Genomic DNA, 20,701 nt, shown 5'->3' on the forward strand with positions numbered 1-20,701 from the left:
TTCAATCCGGACTTGGAAGCAGTTGGAGGAGCAATTCCACATGCAATATCACTCAGAGGCTTCCGAGGCTGGCATTGCCGATCTAGCACAAGTACGACAGAAGCGCGGAGAAACAGTGTCAGAATACATCCAGCGCTTCAGGACCGTTAGGAACCGATGCTATTCGGCTCGTGTGACTGAAAAAGAAGCGAGTCGAGTTGGCGGTGGTGGGTCTCGCATCACCGATCAAGGACGTGGCCTCCCAAGCGGACTACCCTTCACCGGCGCACATGGTGCGAAGGCTGTCATTATATGAACAAGCGCCACCCGGATGTATACCGGGATAAATTCAAGCGTGCGGTGGTCCCGGTTGAGTGCGGATGAAGATGAAGGCTCTGCGGGAGATCAAGAGGTAGCAGTGGCTGAATGGACTCGGGGGGCAAGCCCCGTGTCCTGCAAATGGGTTAAGCCACAAGGTCCTCCAAGAGGGTTCGACTTCGATGTGACCAAGGCTGAACAGATTTTTGACCTCTTACTTAAGGAGAAGCAGGTAAAGGTACCCGAAGGCCACCAGATCCCCACGGCTCGGGAGGCTGAACGGAAAGCCATACCGCAAGTGGCATAACACGTTCACCCATGCCACCAACGACCAGCAGGGTGTGGCGTCAGCAGATCCAAATGGCGATAGAACAAGGGCGTCTAATTTTCAGCCAGTACGCCATGAAGGTCTACACACACCCTTTCCCCGCCGTTAACATGGTGGAGTGCACTTACCCTGGAGGGTGCCAGCCAAGATTCTCGTTCAACATCAACATGGTAGGACCTGGGCACCACTCTGGTAAGGATAGAGACGAGGGCAGCTGCTCTCATAACGACGACAAGGAGGAAGCCGTTTCACGCGATCGGCTCCGGCACGATGGCAAGCGCTACATCACGGAGGGAGAAGTGAGGAATGTGAGATATCAGCGACCTCTCTCTGATCACCTCCTCAACAAATACGTGAGTCAATACGACCAAAGCCGACGGTACGACAACGATGACGAAAGAGATCGTCTAGCTAGGGACGCCAGGAGACATCATCGGCATGATCGTGACGAGGAGAGATATGAGCGACACGCCAAGGAAAAGTCCAGAGAGCAAGACGACGTGGATAGGCACTGGGACTGTCCCTTCTTCAAACACTGCTGGGATTCAGGAATGAGCCGATTGCCTACAATCGGCAACTGCCCAGAATGTAGACAGAAGAAGAAGGATGCAGCTAACGTGTCCGTGTCCAAACGTCTAGGGCCTCTCCCGCCTCGAAACAAGCACGCTGAGTCCTCTCGGGTGGAAGATCTCGAGGAGTTGGAAGACGATGAAGAAGAAGAAGATAAGTACCACCGGCCAAGGTGGTACCCTGATGGACTCAGCCGTTCCCAAAAGCGTAGGGTTCAGCGACTACGTGGTTTGGAGGAAGCAGAAAGGTTATACCTGCACACGTTGAGGAAGGCGCGGCCGGATCTGGCCGCAAAAATTCAGCGAACTCTGGACGAAGAAGGACGGCCACAAAAGAAAGAGTGGCGCCCCAGACAAAAGAAAGCCGATGATGAGACATCGGCTGGCACAAACATGGTGTTCATCCTTCCGACGGAGTTTAGTGCTCCAGGATTAGAAGAAGCACCTGTGGCACAACTTGACTGCGGCCCACGGCCGGTTATCTTTGAGAAGCCACGAGAAAGAAGCTACAGACACCTGAAGGCCCTGTACTTGCGAGGTTATATCAATGGGCAGCCTGTCAACAAGATGTCTGGTGGACACCGGAGCGGCGAGTCAACATTATGCTATACTCCATGCTACGTCGGTTGGGACGCTCTAGCTCGGATCTGATCAAGACCAACGTTACATTGAGCGATTTCAACGGCCAAGCATCTGACGCACAAGGTGTTCTGAACGTGGATCTGACCGTAGGAAGGAAAACCATCCCTACGACGTTCTTTATTGTCGATAGCAAGAGCACCTATGCTGTCCTGCTAGGAAGAGATTGGATCGACGCCAAATGTTGCATTCCATCCACGATGCACCAATGCTTAATACAGTGGGATGGAGATGAAGTAGAGGTCGTCCACGCAGATGACTCAGCCGAGATTTCAACGGCTGGCATGAACGTTTGGGAGACGACAGGCCAAGAGCCACTCTCGGGCATCAATTTGGACGGCTCGCGAGCGCATCGACGTGACGAAGGACGGGGTTAGGCTGGTCTTATCCACTGACCTGACCGTGTAGCAAGAACAAATCTATGGACAAACGTGGCGAGGCCGATCCTTGTGATCGGCCCCAAAGATCTATGGACGAACATTGCAAAACCTTCATTGAGCGATTCAATCAACATGGAGGCCGATTCCAGCAATCGGCCAAAATTATCCTCACCATACGTTCTGTCTGTGTTCAACATCGATCTAACGGGCAACGGGTTTACGTCGGATGATGAGCTGGAAGAAGTCAACATTGGTCCTAACGGAGCCGACGTTCAAATACAGTGCCTTGGCTGACTACAGAGCCGATATCCGCAGTTACCTGGCAGAATCGGCTCGGGGGGCACCTAATCAGATGAACATGTGTGATACATGTGCAGTGAAATCCTAATCAGATGAACATGTGTGATACATGTGCAGTGAAATATTGGGGGCCGATAGAAAAATCGGCCAGTAAAAAAAAATTTCACGATGTACAGCCGATGCACAGATATCGACTTTAGAGCTAAGGAACAAAGCCGATGCACGGCCATCGACTCTAGTACAAATTACATGGGATCTACCAGCTGCGTGTTCAAGACGCGGATTTCGACCAAGTCGGTCTTCTAGGACCTCCAACTCTGTGCGCAAGGTTGCCAGTTCAGCAGTGCTGTCAGAGGTGTTTTGGCGTACAAGGCAACCTTTTGCTCATTAAGACGTTGGTGATCATCTGCAACATCGGCTTTCAACGGAAGAAAGGTGATCGGCTCTGGCTGGCTCTGCATGGTGGTTTTCTCAGATTTGCTCGAGCTCGGGTCCATTTGTCTGAATTGTGTGTCCTCACCACTGTTTTCGCCTTGACTGAGGCTCAGGGGGCAGCTGACCTGGCAGATGCTCTGTTTTTAGAAGCCGATTGGGGTGTCATCGGCTGACCCTGCATCATAACCTTCTTCAAAGATGGTGAGTTCTTGCAGAAGAGGATCAGTGGAGATGGTGGGAGGAATTTAAGGGCTCTCTTGAAGGAATAGGTCTTCCACATTATCCACCAGATCTCAAAGTCATCAGTCGAAGAGTTGAAGGATAGATTGTGAAGGACCGATGCGTTGCCATCGGCTCATTGAGCATTGGCTAAGTGGACAATCGGCAAAGTCAGTATGAGGGGAAATCGGCTAAATTAGCATAAAGGAAATCGGCAAAATCAAAGTAAAGGAAATTCTTCATTGATAATGGGATTCTTTACATAAAGAGTTGATTGCTCTCAAAAGGAAGTGCCAGGGGATACATTGCCCCATCTACTACTGCTGATCCTATGCTAAAGGTCCTATCTATGGGCCGTCACTGCCCTCGTCGTCGCCGTCGTCGCCGCTGTCGGCGCTACTACCAGCGGGCTCGTCGTCGGCTGCTGCCGCGGCCGCCGGCAGGGCCCTCGTTGTCCTCGTCTTCCTCGTCAGCGTCGTCGTCGCTGTCGAAGTCGCTGAGGTTCCCCGGCCAGGGGCAGAAGCGCTTGGCCGGCGGTTCATCGGAGGAGGCGTCGTCCTCCTGCTCCTCCTCCTCTTCCTCCTCCCCGGAGGAGGCGAAGTCATCCCAGGAGAGGCGATCGTCATCGCTCTCCTCCTCCGTTTCCCCGTCGGCAAGGAAGCGGAGGTCACTTTCCCCGTCGGTCGAGGACTGGTCGTCCTCAGACCAGACGGAGAAGTCGTGACTGGACTCGTCCCCGTCTTCGATGGCGCGGCGAATGTTGGCCTCGTGGGCCTCCTCCGGGTCCCACTCCGGCGTCGGCTCGCGGGAGGAGGAGGAGCTGGGTGGAAAGACCCGACGAGGCGAGAGGAGGAAGAAGACATGGTGGCGAGAGGAGGGCTTTTGGAGTGATAATGCGAAGGGGATGAAGAAGCGAACTGTTTGGAGCGGTTAAATAAAAGGGGATATAGTGGAGATTCAATGCCACGAGCAGTTTCCGAGGAAGTGGTGCCCAACGAGGAAAAAAATTGCCGGGTCATGCGGAGAAGTGGAGGAGGCAAGGCATCATGATGAAGGATACTTGCGACGGTTCTGCTCTGCCACGACATGACCCGACGAAGAAAAAGCAGAGTGATTTTGGAATTGTCATTTCCAAAACCAGGGGGGCATGTGTTATCACCAGAATTTGACCGGATCAGAGGTGGGCCGCGATTAAAGATCGGTTTGAAGAATATACATGGAAGAAATACATAATCGGCCTTATATGCAAAGTTTGGGCTAGCTTGCCCGTGTATCTGTAATGTAGTAGGATACGTGTCGATTAGATAGTTTTTGACTCGTGCACGGTTGGGATTATTCCCACGTTAGAAAGTCTACGGACTATAAATATGTATCTAGGGTTTCTGAAATAAACAACAATCACGTTCACAACAAACCAATCTAGGCGCATCGCCAACTCCCTTGTCTCGAGGGTTTCTTCCGGGTAAGCATCATGCTGCCTAGATCGCATCTTGCGATCTAGGCAGTACACGTTTATTCGTTGTTCATGCGTTGCTCGTGATGAAGCCTTGTTGATGGCGAGCAACGTAGTTATCATAGATGTGTTAGGGTTAGCATTGTTTTCATCGCATCACATGCTTTAGTCCATGCAACCCTTAGACGTGTAGCCGCCCTTATACCTATCCTAGGTGTAAGGGCGGCACCCCGCTTGATCGTTATTTAGTAGATCCGATCCGTTATGATTGCTCCTTGTTCTTCAAGGATTAGTTTAATATCTGCATAGTTAGGCCTTACAAACGGGTTGAAGGATCCGGTGGCGCGTAGGGTGTAGTTTGCTAGCCCTAGACGGGATGTTCGGGGATCAACTTCATGTTGGTTTTTAGGCCTTGTCTAGGGTCGGTTTACGATCACCGTGCGTGGCCGCCAGGCTCAATCACGAGTAGGATGTTCCGATTATGTGGTGAAACCCTAAATCGTAGTAGGTCGTTTTAGCTTTATTTTGATCAAGCAGGACCACCATCTGATCGTACACCTCGTACGAATCATGGGTGACCACAGGACAACCTGAGAGCCGATCGAGGCTCGTATTTAATGTTTATGTGTATGCCATGCAGGAAACTAAGCGAGGCAAATCCATCACCTTCCTGATCAGGTATAGATCAGGTGGCACGCCCTTGCACCAGCATCGGACGTGCGTGCCGAGTCTTTGCGGGCCGTCGCTCGGAGGAACCAGGGCCAGCCGCAGTCCTGGGAGCCTCCCGGCTCTACTGTGTTGCCCGTCGCTGCTCGCCGGTGGGTTTCTGACCGCAACAACCACCTCAACTAGCCTAATGGGCCTAATTTGGTTGGAGATGGCCCATTAGTCAAATCTAGATTGGGCTATCTGCTGCGATTATTGTTGCTGTTAAATGAGATAGTTGTTCCTGTTTTATATGTAGCTTAATGGGCCTAATTGGATGGAGTTGGCCCATTAGTCAAGTCTAGATTGGGCTGATGTCTGCCTGTGAGTGTTGTAGGCTGTGAAATGAGCTATTTGTTGTTGTTGATCGAGAGATTTGTTGCTGTCAAGTATCACATAAGATAACAACTCCACCCTACTGCCAACACGCCGTCTTTATTTTAGATTACCAGAGGTTTTCCCCCATTTCCACTTGAAAATACCTTATCAATTATGTACAAATCGTCTGCAACACAACTGAACAAAACCGACAATACATTTCCCATAATCAAACGCTTACTTTGGCAAAATCTTTGACACTTGGTGAATTGAAGCATGTGAGTTGTGCTAGTGTGTCCTACCCATCTGTTTGGTTTCTGTAATGGATTTAGATGGTGGTTGTTTTCAGTGTGTGATCACTTCTCTAAACCTGTTCCAGGCTTTGCTGGTATTTCGGAGTTGGTGTCTAGTTTTAATCCTGTAATAGACTTGGCTTCTTTTTCAATGAAATTGGGGCGGGGGGCAACCTGTGTTGATCTAAAAAAAAAATCTTTGTCACTACATCATGCTAACAGGCTAGATCAACAGCAGCAAATAGAACATGCTTACCTAGCATCCAAGCACACAACAGGGCCAAGCATGCATGATGACCCACAAGTATAGGGGATCGCAACAGTCTTCGAGGGAAGTAAAACCCAAATTTATTGATTCGACACAAGGGGAGGTAAAGAATACTTATAAGCCTTAACAACTGAGTCGTCAATTCAGTCGCACCTAGAAAAGCACTAGCAACAGGGGTGATGTGAAAGTAGCAGTGATATGAGAGCAATGGTAACGAGTAACACGAGCAGCGATAGTAGTAATATGAGAGCAATGGCACCGAGAAAACGAGTTGACATGTAGAACAAGTATATGATGATGAAAGATGGACCGGGGTTCCCAGCTATCTACACTAGTGGTAACTCTCCAATAACAAGTGTTGGGTGAACAAATTACAGTCGGGCAATTGATAGGATTGAAATAGCATTAAGACAGAATATCAAGATCATTAATCATGTAGGCATGTTTTCCAATTATAGTCGTACGTGCTCGCAATGAGAAACTTGCACAACATCTTTTGTCCTACCAGCCGGTGGCAGCCGAGCCTCAAGGGAATCTACTGGATATTAAGGTACTCCTTTTAATAGAGCACCGGAGCAAAGCATTAACACTCCGTGAAAACATGTGATCCTCACATCACTACCATCCCCTCCGGTTGTCCCGATTTCTGTCACTTCGGGGCCTTTGGTTCCGGACAGCGACATGTGCATACAACTTGTAGATACAATCTAAGCAATAAGTATAGAGCTCAAATCTAAGATCATGGCACTTGGGCCCTAGTGACAAGCATTAAGCATAACAAGATTGCAGCAACAATAACTTCATAAACTTTGTAGATAGACAATCATAATGTAACAATCCATCGGATCCCGACAAACACAACACCGATTACATCGGATGAATCTCAATCATGTAAGGCAGCTCATGAGATCATTGTATTGAAGTACATGGGGGAGAGAATACCAACTAGCTACAGCTAGAACCCGTAGTCCATGGGGGAACTACTCACGGAGCATGATGGAGGCGATGGTGTTGATGGAGATGGCTTCCGGGGGCACTTCCCCGTCCCGGCAGGGTGCCGGGACGAGAGACTTCGTCCCCCGAGTTGGAGTTTCGCGATGGTGGCGGCGCCCCGGAGTCTTTACTGGAGTTTCGTCAAGAGTTACGGTGTTTTTAGGTCGAAAGGGATTTTATAGGCGAAGAGGCGGCGCAGGGGGCACACAGGGGCGCCACACCACAGGCCGGCGCGGGCCCGAGGCCAGGCCGCGCCGCCCTATGGTGTGGTGGCCCTCCGGCCCCTCTCCGACTCTTCTTCGGTGTTCGGGACGCTTCCGGGAAAAATAGGAGGTTTGGTCTTCGTTTCGTCGAATTCCGAGAATATTGCCCGAACAGCCTTTCTCGGAACCAAAAACAGCAGAAAACGAGGACTGGCACTGTGGCATCTTGTTAATAGGTTAGTTCCGGAAAATGCATGAAATCATCATAAAGTGCAAGCAAAACATGTAAGTATTGTCATAAAACAAGCATGGAACAACAGAAATTATGGATACGTTGGAGACGTATCAAGCATCCCCAAGCTTAGTTCCTGCTCGTCCCGAGCGAGTAAACGATAAAAAGAATAATTTCTGTAGTGACATGCTACTTACATAACCTTGATCATACTATTACAAAGCATATGAAATGAATGAAGTGACTCAAGGCAATGATCTATAGTTGCTAACAAGTAGATAACATATAGCAAAACTTTTCATGAATAATACCTTCAAGACTAGTATCAAAAGTCTTGCACAAGAGTTAACTCATAAAGCAATAAGTTCAAAGTAAAGGCATCGAAACAACACAAAGGAAGATATAAGTTTCAGCGGTTGCTTTCAACTTGTAACATGCATATCTCATGGATAATTGTCAACACAAAGTAATATGATGAATACAAATAAGCAAGTATGTAAGAATCAATGCACAGTTGACACAAGTGTTTGCTTCTAAGATGGAAGGAAGTAGGTAAACTGACTCAACATAAAGTAAAAGAATGGCCCTTCAAAGAGGAAAGCATCGATTGCTATATTTGTGCTAGAGCTTTGGTTTTGAAAACATAAAGAGAGCATAAAAGTAAAGTTTTGAGAGGTGTTTGTTGTTGTCAACGAATGGTAGTGGGCACTCTAACCCCCTTGCTAGGCAAACCTTCAAGAGCGGCTCCCATGAATTATTTTTATTTTTGGGTGGCACTCCTTCCAACCTTTCTTTCACAAACCATGGCTAACCGAATCCTCGGGTGCCTGCCAACAATCTCATACCATGAAGGAGTGCCTTTTTATTTTAGTTTTATTATGATGACACTCCTCCCCACCATTGCTTACACAAGCCATGGCTGACCGAATCCTTCGGGTGCCGTCCAACAATCACATACCATGGAGGAGTGTCTATTTTGGTTAATTAATTTGGGACTGGGAATCCCATTGCCAGCTCTTTTTGCAAAATTATTGGATAAGCGGATGAAGCCACTAGTCCATTGGTGAAAGTTGCGCAACAAGATTGAAAGATAAACACCACATACTTCCTCATGAGCTATAAAACATTGACACAAATCAGAGATGATAAATTTTGAATTGTTTAAAGGTAGCACTCAAGCAATTTACTTTGGAATGGCAGGAAATACCACATAGTAGGTAGGTATGGTGGACACAAATGGCATAGTTTTTGGCTCAAGGTTTTGGATGCACGAGAAGTATTCCCTCTCAGTACAAGGCTTTGGGCTAGCAAGGTTATTTTGAAGCAAACACAAGTATGAACCGGTACAGCAAAACTTACATAAGAACATATTGCAAGCATTATAATACTCTACACTGTCTTCCTTGTTGCTCAAACACTTTTACCGAGAAAATATCTAAACCTTAAGAGAGATCAATTATGCAAACCAATTTCAACAAGCTCTACGGTAGTTCTCCACTAATAGGCTTAGACTACATGAAAAAACTTAATCATGATCTACTTGAGAGCTCAAAACAATTGCCAAGTGTCAAATTATCCAAGACATGATGAGGCATTTTCTGTTTTCAACCAAATATAAATAAGTGCAATAGCTTCCAACTTTTATCATTGAACATTAAAAGTAAAACGAAGAACATGAGTGTTCATATGAAAAAGCGGAGCGTGTCTCTCTCCCAATCAAGGATTGCTAGGATCCGAATTTATTCAAACATAAACAAAAATAAAACATACAGACGCTCCAAGTAAAGCACATAAGATGTGACCGAATAAAAATATAGTTTCAGGGGAGGAACCTGATAAGTTGATGAAGAAGGGATGCCTTGGGCATCCCCAAGCTTAGACGCTTGAGTCTTCTTGAAATATGCAGGGATGAACCACGGGGGCATCCCCAAGCTTAGACTTTTCACTCTTCTCGATCATATATCATCCTCCTCTCTTGACCCTTGAAAACTTCCTTCACACCAAACTTCTCATAAACTTCATTAGAGGGGTTAGTACTCAAAAAATTTGAATCCACCTTGGTCCTGTAGTGGAACATTTCAAGAACTCAATAAAACATTAGCTACAGCCCTCTACGTCTAGAAAACCTCGCTTAAAGTCCACAAGAGACAATGCAAAAAACAGAGACAGAATCTGCCAAAATAGAACAGCCAGTAAAGACGAATTTTAATAAAATACTTCCGTTGCTCAAATCAGAAAACTCAAAACTAATGAAAGTTGCGTACATATCTGAGGAACACGCACGTAAATTGGCAAATTTTTCTGAGTTACCTACAGGGAAAACAGCGCAGATTCGTGACAGATAGAAATCTGTTTCTGCGCAGAAATCCAAATCTAGTATCAACCTTCGATTTGAGGCTTCACTTGGCACAACAAAACACAAAACTAAGATAAGGAGAGGTTGCTACAGTAGTAAAAAACTTCCAAGACACAAATATAAAACAAAGTACTGTAGCAAAATAACACATGGGTTATCTCCCAAGAAGTTCTTTCTTTATAGCCATTAAGATGGGCTCAGCAGTTTCGATGATGCACTCGCAAAGAAATAGTATTCAAAGCAAAAGAGAGCATCAAGAGGCAAATCCAAAACAAGTTTAAGCCTAACATGCTTCCTATGCATAGGAATCTTGTACACAAATAAATTCATGAAGAACAAAGTGACAAGCATAAGAAGATAAAACAAGAATAACTTCAAAAATTTCAGCATATAGAGAGGTGTATTAGTACCATGAAAATTTCTACAACCATATTTTCCTCTCTCATAATAATTTTCAGTAGCTTCATGAACAAACTCAACAATATAGCTATCACATGCAGCATACTTTTCATGATTTCCAAACACATAATTTTTATCAAGTTCAAGAATAGTGGAATTAAAACTTTCAAACTTGCTTTTATTAATAATATAACAAGGTAGTTGATCAATCTCAATAGATATGGGACTCATAGAATAAGTCAAGAACTCTCCAATCCCATTTTCATTAGTAGTACAATTAATATTATCAAGTAACATAGGACCATCATCTAGAGCTTTATCATAGACATTTGCCAAACAAAATTCTTTAGTACCATGCATTTCGAAATCAGGCACAAACAAAGCATTATCATAAGATTTATCAAAGTAGCATGGATTATCATAAATAACAGTAGCATAATCATTCTCACAAGTATTACTCATAGGTACTATTTCAAGAGAATCCACAGGAACATAACATTCAACCTCTTCCGGTAAGCATGGAGGACAATCAAATAGTGTAAGAGATAAAGAGTTACTCTCATTAGAAGGTTGGCATGGGTAGCTAATCCATTCTTCCTCCTTTTGTTCGTCGCTCTCCTCTTCTTTTTCATCCAATGAGCTTTCAGGTTCATCAATTTCCTCCTCTTTTTCATCCAATGAGCTTTCAGGTTCATCGGTTTCTTCTTCCACGGGTTTCCGCAAATTGTGAGTGCATTCTTGTGCATTAATGTGTCTCTCTTTATAATCAAGGATATAAGGATTCCTACTTGTAGCATTCTATGCAAGAATTAAGGATAGTAGAGACATAATCTTTAAGGCCCTTACAAACAACACAAGTTTCATAATTCTCAACCATGAAGGATTCTATCTCGGAGGCTCCCATAAATAAGACAAATTGTTCTACCTCCTCGAACCCATAATGAATATAGCAATTCCGATTATAGCTCTTAATTAAAAATTCCTCACTAAAGTCACATTGAAATTTAAGATGTTTAGTATCCTGTTGAGAGCAACAGTTTATATTATGGCGTTCAAGCAAGATTTTAGCAATTGTATTTAGTTTTTCTATCATAGCACTCATTATTTTACCAGTTCTTGATTCTCTATAACAATTATAACATTCTATAAGCTCCAAGTAGGTTGTTGGTTCTCCCATAACAGCAGTTTTTAATTTTTTGATTTTTTAAATTTTTATGGATTTTTGGGTATATGAGACAAATAAAACAAGACAAAAAGAAACTAGACAAAAGTAAACTAAGCAAAATAATACTAGACAGAAATAAACTAAGCACAAATAAACTAGACAAAAGTAAACTAAACAAAATAAAAGCAGAGAGAGAGGTAGAGTGTACTCCCCAGGTGAACTTATGAGTAGAGCTATGCCTCCCCGCAACGGCGCCGGAAAATAGTCTTGATGACCCACAAGTATAGGGGATCGCAACAGTCTTCGAGGGAAGTAAAACCCAAATTTATTGATTCGACACAAGGGGAGGTAAAGAATACTTATAAGCCTTAACAACTGAGTCGTCAATTCAGCTGCACCTAGAAAAGCACTAGCAACAGGGGTGATGTGAAAGTAGCAGTGATATGAGAGCAATGGTAACAGTAACACAGCAGCAGTAGTAGTAATATGAGAGCAATGGCACCAGAAAACAGTTGACATGTAGAACAAGTATATGATGATGAAAGATGGACCGGGGTTCCCAGCTATCTACACTAGTGGTAACTCTCCAATAACAAGTGTTGGGTGAACAAATTACAGTCAGGCAATTGATAGGATTGAAATAGCATTAAGATAGAATATCAAGATCATTAATCATGTAGGCATGTTTTCCAATTATAGTCGTACGTGCTCGCAATGAGAAACTTGCACAACATCTTTTGTCCTACCAGCCGGTGGCAGCCGGGCCTCAAGGGAATCTACTTGGATATTAAGGTACTCCTTTTAATAGAGCACCGGAGCAAAGCATTAACACTCCGTGAAAACATGTGATCCTCACATCACTACCATCCCCTCCGGTTGTCCCGATTTCGTCACTTCGGGGCCTTTGGTTCCGGACAGCGACATGTGCATACAACTTGTAGATACAATCTAAGCAATAAGTATAGAGCTCAAATCTAAGATCATGGCACTTGGGCCCTAGTGACAAGCATTAAGCATAACAAGATTGCAGCAACAATAACTTCATAAACTTTGTAGATAGACAATCATAATGTAACAATCCATCGGATCCCGACAAACACAACACCGATTACATCAGATGAATCTCAATCATGTAAGGCAGCTCATGAGATCATTGTATTGAAGTACATGGGGGAGAGAATACCAACTAGCTACAGCTAGAACCCGTAGTCCATGGGGGAACTACTCACAGAGCATGATGGAGGCGATGGCGTTGATGGAGATGGCTTCCGGGGGCACTTCCCCGTCCCGGTAGGGTGCCGGGACAGAGACTTCGTCCCCCGAATTGGAGTTTCGCGATGGTGGCGGCGCCCCCGGAGTCTTTACTGGAGTTTCGTCAAGAGTTACGGTGATTTTAGGTCGAAAGGGATTTTATAGGCGAAGAGGCGACGCAGGGGGACACAGGGGCGCCACACCACGGGCCGGCGCGGGCCCGGGCCGGGCCGCGCCGCCCTATGGTGTGGTGGCCCTCCGGCCCCTCTCCGACTCTTATTCGGTGTTCCGGACGCTTCCGGGAAAAATAGGAGGTTTGGTCTTCGTTTCGTCGAATTCCGAGAATATTGCCCGAACAGCCTTTTACGGAACCAAAAACAGGAGAAAACAGGAACTGGCACTGTGGCATCTTGTTAATAGGTTAGTTCCGGAAAATGCATGAAATCATCATAAAGTGCAAGCAAAACATGTAAGTATTGTCATAAAACAAGCATGGAACAACAGAAATTATGGATACGTTGGAGACGTATCAATGCACAACACATCAGCATATGTAGTAAGCACATCATACACATGCTTAAACACTAAGCATACTTAATTAGAAACATAGTTCACACATACTTAAATAGAAACATAGTTCACAACAGCATTAACCAAGTTTTAACACCACAAGCACGACAGAGTTTAACATAAACACACAACTAAAGAAAGAGGCATCAGGTAGGCAGGCAGGTCGGCAGGCAGGTAGGCAGGCAGGTCGGCACCATCCTTCGCATGCTCCTACTGCCGGGGGGGGGGCGTACTTCTTGAGTAACAGGCCGTAGGCGGCATGCTTGGCCCTGAGGTGTGCGGGTGTCTGCCCGCAGCCAACACCAGTGTAGGTGGCATGCTGGTACATGCCGAGGAAGTCCGTCGGCATTTCCTTGCGGCTGCACCAGGGGCACTTGAACCTCCCTAGGCCAAGAAGGTAGCGAATCTCCCCAGACCTAAGCCTGCGGAGAACATGCCTGCTTTTCTGGTCCCTATCCTCCCGGTCAGAACCGACTTCATCCGAAGGATCCTCCTGTTAGATGAAGTAAATTAGGTTAATTAGCTGCTATTGCATACAAACAATGTAATGACTATAAATAGAAAAGGAATGAAAACAATGCAAAGTAATTATTTGTATAAATGCACATTAGTTAGTAACTATACATACCATATCTAATTTAAACAAAAACTAGTGTTTGGAATGGAACAAGTGGCAATACCATCACAAAAGAAAAACACTATGTCTAGATGCTGGACAAAGGTATACTTGATACCTGGAAAGGATCCAGAGGATCCAATCCATCAATATGCATGCTCAAATCAGACCAATGAGCAGATGCTCAAAAGGTATTAGTCATCACTTTGTATAGACCAAGTGATGCTAGCAATATTTGAGGCAAACAAAAACTTGGAGTGCCCGAGTAGATGCGGATATGCAAAATAGTATGAAATACAAGCATATCCAAGTATAAACCAGATACACGGAAAGCTTTGACAGCCACATACACCACCTAGCTATTAAACCATCGTAAACCCTTATTTTCTTCATAAAACAATCATAGTGGCATTCATATGTATGATACCCTATCGTGAGGATCTCTATTAATAAAAACCAACAGTTTATCCATCAAGGTGAGCAACCAGTAGCAGTAGCAAGAGCTACTGAGGTCACATCAAACCTACTAAGCCACAGCCATAGCTTCAATCATCAATAATATGGACAGATTCAGATTGTGATGAATATTAATCCAACAATAGTTGGCATCCATCCATTCTTCTCAAACAAATTGAATCATTAACAATACACAGTTCATCAATAAAGAATTCCAGTGAATATCCTTACATAGCAAGCAACCATAGTTCAATTAGTAACAATAACAACACCAAATGATCAAGTTTACAGTAGCATGACTTGCACATGACACTCTAGTACGTGAAGGCAAAGCTCCAGTCAAGAAATCAAGGCTTCCATGCAGTGATTAACAGGCAACATCTGCAAGTATTGGAGCCACATTTCAACTTCTGTGTCCATACAATGTAGTAGCAGTTAATCTAAAACCTGTCTAGACATCAATTGCAAGCAGGCACAAGTGATAAGTGAATCATCCAGTGCCTAGATCCATATAATTGCTAGGAACCAGTCATAATAGCAAGCTAATCAAACGAGATAGCCTTATTTATCAGCAGATAGGGATTACAGGGAACCCAACCAAGCAAGAACCTCAGATGAACACTTGAGCAAGCTCAAATTCATCTCTGGAACTACTAGAAATACAAAAATAGCTTGGTACTACAACAAATTCACAGCATATAGATTAGCCAAATCCACGGATTTCGTACAAGCTTGCGAGCGAGCAAGGCATTCCTGCATGTCGTCGGGGTCGGCGGAGAAATTTACCTCGGACGGGTCGGCGGAGTCGGATTCGTCGAAGGTGGGCGCGTCGTCGGGGCTGTTGATCTTGAGCCCCGCCGCCTTCCTCTCCCGCCTCTCGCGGTTCTTCAGATTCTTCTTCTTGCGCCGCCGCTTCGCGCCTCTGTCTCGTGCGCACGCTTCTTGCTCGCCGGTGCAGCCACCGTCCTCTCGGCCCCAAGCGGAGCTCGGATCTGGGGCAGCTCCGCCCGCCGATGAAGCCGCCAACTGGGTTTCCTCAACCGCCGCCTCCTTGCCCTTCCCCTCCTTCCCCTTCCCCCTCTCCATGGACGAGCGCGAGCGAGCACGAGAGCGAGCTGCTGTTCTTGACCTAGGGTTTTTTGCCCGATTTGGGGATTGCTTTTGCTTTGGATAGATGTGCTGAAGAGGACAGGGGAGAAAGATATTTATATCTCGGCGGTTCCGTCGTGTCCGCGCGTGGACACGTAGGCGTATAATACATAGAGGTATGGGTCATACGGGCTTGTACGTGGGCTGATACGAACCCAGCCAAACCCGAAGTACACAGGAAATGACGATCATGCCCCCAGACCCGAATCGGTATGAACGAATCCTAACCGTCCGTGTGTTTTCGCGATTTGGCGAATTTGTGGTGGGTGCGTACAGAAGCAAAAGCGTTTAAAATTTCTGTGCAGTGACTCGGTTTTATTCACTCAATATATTAAAAGTTCATGTGTCCAATTTTTTTTATATTTTGGAGAATCATCATAAAAACCGTCGAAATTTTAAGACTACAAAATGATATTTTTAGGACTCAATAATATCACCTTTTTGTTTTAAGTATTCTAAAAGTTAGAAAATTTATCTTGCCAATCTAGTTTGCTACACATAAAGTTAAATCACCAAAAAAACACCTAATTTTCCATGGAACCGGAAGGCTTTTGAATATTTCAAATTTCCACCATAAAAAGCACATGGCCCATGCATGAATACAACTAAATCCACATAATGAGTACGTACGCCTGCAACTCAATGTGACTTTTATACCACATGAAAGTTTCCCGGTATTTAATCGATATATTTCAACACCCATTTTATATTTACTAGACATACTTTGTGATTCTAAGAAACATATTCTATATCACTAACTATGTGGCTACATAAAATCTTCTACAATCCTAGCCTCAGTCACTCATTACAAAATAAAACTTGGCATGTAATTTTTGTAAAATAGATTAGTAAGACACGCTAATGGCAAAGAGATGTTTTTTTGCAAATCTTATTATTAATTAAAACACCTACCCGTATGTGTATACAGAGATAATGATTCTTAGATATGGAACATATGCAAATACTGAATTGGTTCAAACACTGCAAACTTCAAAAATATAATTTAATTGTGCACTCATCGGAGAGAGAGATGATGCTTAGGTTCTTGTCGGTTTAAGCAGAATTAAAATCACAAATCTTGCTTAATTACTACGGAGTACAGAAAATTTCTCACCAAGGAGAATACTAGAACTACTAAGTACTAAGGCTGGTGCCAATGCATCACCCCACTATCACCCGCCACGTCAGCTTTTTTCCTCACTCTCACCCCACTCTCACCCCACGGTGCCAGTGCACGGGCTATAGTGCCAGCTCTCACTTCTCTCTCCTCCACATCAGCTTTTCTCTCTCCTCGACATCAGCATTTCTTTTTCAGATTACAACATTCAAAATAATGCAAGAAAATTATTTTATTCAACTAAAATTGTTACCAATTACATTATAAAAAAATACATAAAAATTTGAAAAAATTACATAAAAATTTGAAAAAAATACATAATCTAGGCATTAGCCCACACATGCTCAATCAAATCATGCTGGAGTTGTGTATACATCGGTGAGTCCCTCATTTCGTTGTCCATCTGAATCCTGGCTGCTAGGCTTGGTGGTGCATGGTTGTGTATCGCAGGGCCGACATTGGAATCAACTGTCTCATAGATGTTCTCCAAATTTGTATCACGCTCATCGTCGATGATCATGTTGTGCAGAATGACACATGCACGCATGATCAACCCAAGAGTACGCCTCGAGTAGGAGCGTCCCGGAACTGCTAGAATGTTGAACCTAGCCTTCAGCACTCCAAAAGGCACACTCGACATCTTTGCGCCAAGCTGATTGAGCAGCAGTGAACAGTCGATGCTTTTCACTTTGTGGAAGAGTAACACCTTTCATGAACACCGGCCAGGAGGGGTAGATGCCGTCGGCAAGGTAGTAACCATAGTTGTACTCGTGTCCATTCACCGTGAAGTTAACTATGGGTGCTTCTTCCCTAAGCGCATCAGTGAACAACGACGACTGGTTGAGTACATTGATGTCGTTGTTGGACCCGACCACTCCAAAAAAGGATGCCAGATCCAACGATCATACGACGCAACGGCTTCTAAGATTATGGTAGGGTGTTTGATGTCTCCCCTTGTGAATTGGTCGGCATGCGCCACCGGGCAGTTCCTCCACTGCCAATGGATGCAATCGATGCTCCCTAACATTCCCGGAAAGCCACGCTCCTCGGCTTTCGGTAACAGACGTTGAGTATCCTCGACAGTTGGTCGACGGCAAAACTGTTCCCCGTAACAGTCAATGATGCCTTCACAGAATCTATCTAGACAATCTGATGAAGTTTGTCTAGCTAACTTAAGCCACTCATCTATCGTATCTACAGCGGCTCCGTAAGCTAACAAACGCAAAGCCGCAGTACACTTTTGTAGGGGAGAAAAACCAGCACGGTTGAGAGCATCAACTCTTTGGGTGAAATACGGAGAGTATTCACCCAATCTATCCACAATGCGTAGAAAAAGGGATCGCCTCATCCGATACCTTCGCCGAAAGAAGCTCGGAGGATAATTGCAGTCGTCGGTGAAGTAGTCCTCGTAGAGCCGATCGTGGGCACCCAGACGATCACGCCGGATGAACTCTCGGCGGCGTCGCGGTCGTCTTGGCTCCGCCTCCTCGTTGAGCATCGCCTCCTCATACTCCGCCTGGAATGCACCGATCATATCACCGTCCATTCCGTCGCTCGAACTGCTGCTAGACGAAGACATGGCGTTGAGAGGAGTGGAAATGGAGAGTGGAGGAGATGAAGTGAGGTGTGGAATGAGTGAAACCATATGGGGGGTATTTATAGGGGGTGGGGATGAAATTTTGGTGTTTTTGGCTTTTTTTTCGAATTTTTTGAGCCAGCAACGGCTAACCCAACGGCTAGCTGACATGGACGAATCAGATTGCGCCACCTCAGATAGCCGTTACCCCTCCCTCTCGCCCCGCCTATCGCCCCGACCTGCCAACGCTGCCGCCTCCCTCTCGCCCCCAGCGTGGGCGGTAGCGGGCGCTACCGCCGGGCGGTGGAACCACCGCCCCGCGCTACCGTCTCGCCCGCCTGTCGCCTCCCTCTCGCCCCGCCTCGGGCGGTAGCGCCCCCCCCCCCCTAGCGCCCGCGTTGGCACCAGCCTAACCATTCAATGCACTCGGTGGCCATGTCAGCAATTACAATCATAGTACGTAGTACTACCTCCATACCGGATTAATGGGCAATTACGCATTTCGAGAAACAAGTTTAACTATAAATTTGGTCAACAAAATATGAGATATATGCCATCAAAAATTATACCGTTGGATTCTTATTCAAAAAATGTTTTCAATAATATAATTTTTGTGATATATATCTAATATTTTATTAACCAAATTAGTAGTCAAACTTGTTTTTCGAAGTGTGTAATTGCCCATTAATCCGGTATGGAGGTAGTAGTTATTTTCCTATTCAATCCCACGAAAGTACACTAGCCGCATACTCCATTCTATCTACAAATATGTGTAAATTTTGACTTCTTAGTTAAACATTATTAAACTGGCCAACTTTCTAGAAAAAATATCAATATTTATAACATTAAATCGGTATCATTAGATTCATTTTGAAATTTAATCTTCTAATATACTAATCTGATTTCACACATGTTGCTACGTTTTTGTAAAAAAAATGGTCAAATTGGAGAAAGTTTGACTGAAGCAAAAAAAAAAAAACTAAACATGCACATATTGACTTAGGAAGGGAGTACATCTATTCCTCGGCTGTTTAAATGGTGTATGGTATATGTATCTCCCTCATATTTATTTATGCACTTATTACCCATAAATCTAAAAGCAGTTATTCATGGTCTTGATTTCATCCTCTACTAGAACCATGAACAAAAAGTCCGGGTCAGGTTAGGAAGTTCCTATCCACATAAAGAAAATTGTTTACCCCCGATTCATCGATGTTTACATAATTCTGTCCTGTTTTATTTTTGTCAAAGCTTATCATAATGTTTCTTTAGGGTTTATTCTACTTACGTTATTTATCTTGTTTCAAGAGGAATCATCATATTACAGTGTGTAGCAGTAAAAATGATGAGGGAGTATATCTCTTGAGTAAAAATTGAGTCCCTCTCAGATAATCAAACAAAACTTCAAAAAAAGGAGACCTTCTCGGCCGCAAATCTGGTTTGCTGAGAATTATGGGAAAAACAGAATAGAAGGATTTTTGACAAAAAGGAGTTAGCTTTTGCCTGCCTTGATCTCTAGAATTAAGGACGAGGCTTCTGCATGGAGACTATCCAGTGCTCCTCTTCCTTTAGTTGCATGTGTATGGAGGAACACCTTTCGACCGAGGTTGAGTTGTTTTTTTTCTCTTTCTTTCAGGATGGACCACGTTTGGCCTCCTAAACCTTTTGTAAAAAAAAACATTTCCACTAATGCAATGAAACAACAGCCTCCTGTCACTAAAAAAAATATTTTGCCACAACTCTTCCTGCCAAACATGCGTTATTTCTTTTTCTTTTTGAGAATTACGAATGACATTCTTCCACACCAATGGAGCATAGTTAGATGAGATAGATAGGGAATGGTGTTTCGGCACATGGGAGCATATGCTCCCTTTATTTTGAAATACATGTTACATATATTTTGAAATTTCAAAAAATTGAAACGAAAAATTCAAACGTACATCTTCACGTGCTACACGCTCACAAAGTTGTTTCATAAAAATCCGACTTGTCGTGTGACGTGTGTAAAAAAGATAAAATTCAATGCTGAAAATAAGGCTTTTCAGGAGATAAATTTTCTCTTTTTTACACAGACCACAAAACATATTGGTTCCTGACGAAACTTGACGAACTTACGTATATTGTGGAGATGTACATGTAGAATTTTTTATCAAAATTTTTCGATATTTCAAAATATAACTTTTTGATAGAGGGAGCGTATGCACCCGGGAGCCGAATTGAATTTCCGAGATATATATATTAATCTATGCGTCACATATTCAGAGTACTTAGTGATGATGGAGCTCACACCTTTCTCGAACACATTGGTGTACACCCGGCCTGGAGATGAATGGGACTGGAGGGAAGGAGGGGGTGTGGCTGCAACACCCCCCCCCCCCCCCACACACACACATATATGTACCGACGACGTGCAA

The sequence above is a fragment of the Lolium rigidum genome, chromosome 4, assembly GCF_022539505.1.
Source record: "Lolium rigidum isolate FL_2022 chromosome 4, APGP_CSIRO_Lrig_0.1, whole genome shotgun sequence".
NCBI classification, from domain to species: domain Eukaryota; kingdom Viridiplantae; phylum Streptophyta; class Magnoliopsida; order Poales; family Poaceae; genus Lolium; species Lolium rigidum.